This window comes from Euprymna scolopes, chromosome 12 (assembly GCF_053919585.1).
Source record: "Euprymna scolopes isolate OS-2025 chromosome 12, ASM5391958v1, whole genome shotgun sequence".
NCBI lineage: Eukaryota > Metazoa > Mollusca > Cephalopoda > Sepiida > Sepiolidae > Euprymna > Euprymna scolopes.
In genome coordinates this window covers 141,515,807-141,516,567 of record NC_136493.1, presented here as the reverse complement: position 1 = coordinate 141,516,567, position 761 = coordinate 141,515,807, and the positions used below count along the sequence as shown (strand labels likewise).

Sequence of the window (761 nt, the reverse complement as noted above, 5' to 3'; positions counted from 1 at the left end):
AACTAAAATGACCGAAGAATGGGCTGAAATGACTAAAATAAATAAAAAGTAAATGACTTAGAATAACTTTAATGAACTTAAGGATGAATTGAATGACCTTAAGAATGACTTGAATGTTTAAAAAATAACTGGAATCCTTCAAAAACAACTTGAATGATCTGGAGAATGACTTGAATGGCTTTGAGACTGACTGGTTGTAAAGTGGGTGATCATTTTACATTAAATTAATACAGAAAAGTGATCCCCCATTTTATATCACAATAAGTGCAGCATGTAGTAAGAACAGATACTACACTTTGATCTTGGCCAAAAGGCCAAGAAAAGGGTATTTATTTGCTCCCCCACCGAGCAAATTAGGCACAAGGCCGATTTTTAGTGTAAGGAGTGAAGGGGAAATGGGGACAAACTCCCCGGGGAGTAGGGGAGCTGGATAGTGACAATTGGATTGAAGGATTGCCCCTACATTGACCAAGGTCTTATATGTGGGATCGCCCCCACGTATGGTCTTTGCTTGCAGTATCTGCCGAAACAGATACTACACTTTGATTTTGGCCAAAAGGCCAAGAAAATCTTAAAAAGCTAAGAACAGCATCTATTAACAACAGACCTTTGATCTTAATCAAAAAGGCCAAGCACAAAAGTGTTACGGACAGACCGACCGACCGACCGACCGACCGACCGACAGATGGAGTCACTTATAGAGTCGCTTGCACGCGACTAAAAATGCTATACAATAAGAAAACATGAAATATACATACGTG

General features: G+C 39.4%; 1 pseudogene; it reads right to left on the bottom strand.

Annotated features, from left to right (window-relative positions):
* Positions 1 to 200: 200 nt before the first annotated feature.
* LOC145291710 (U2 spliceosomal RNA) lies at positions 201 to 327 on the bottom strand (annotated as a pseudogene).
* Between the last annotated feature and the right edge of the window lie 434 nt (positions 328 to 761).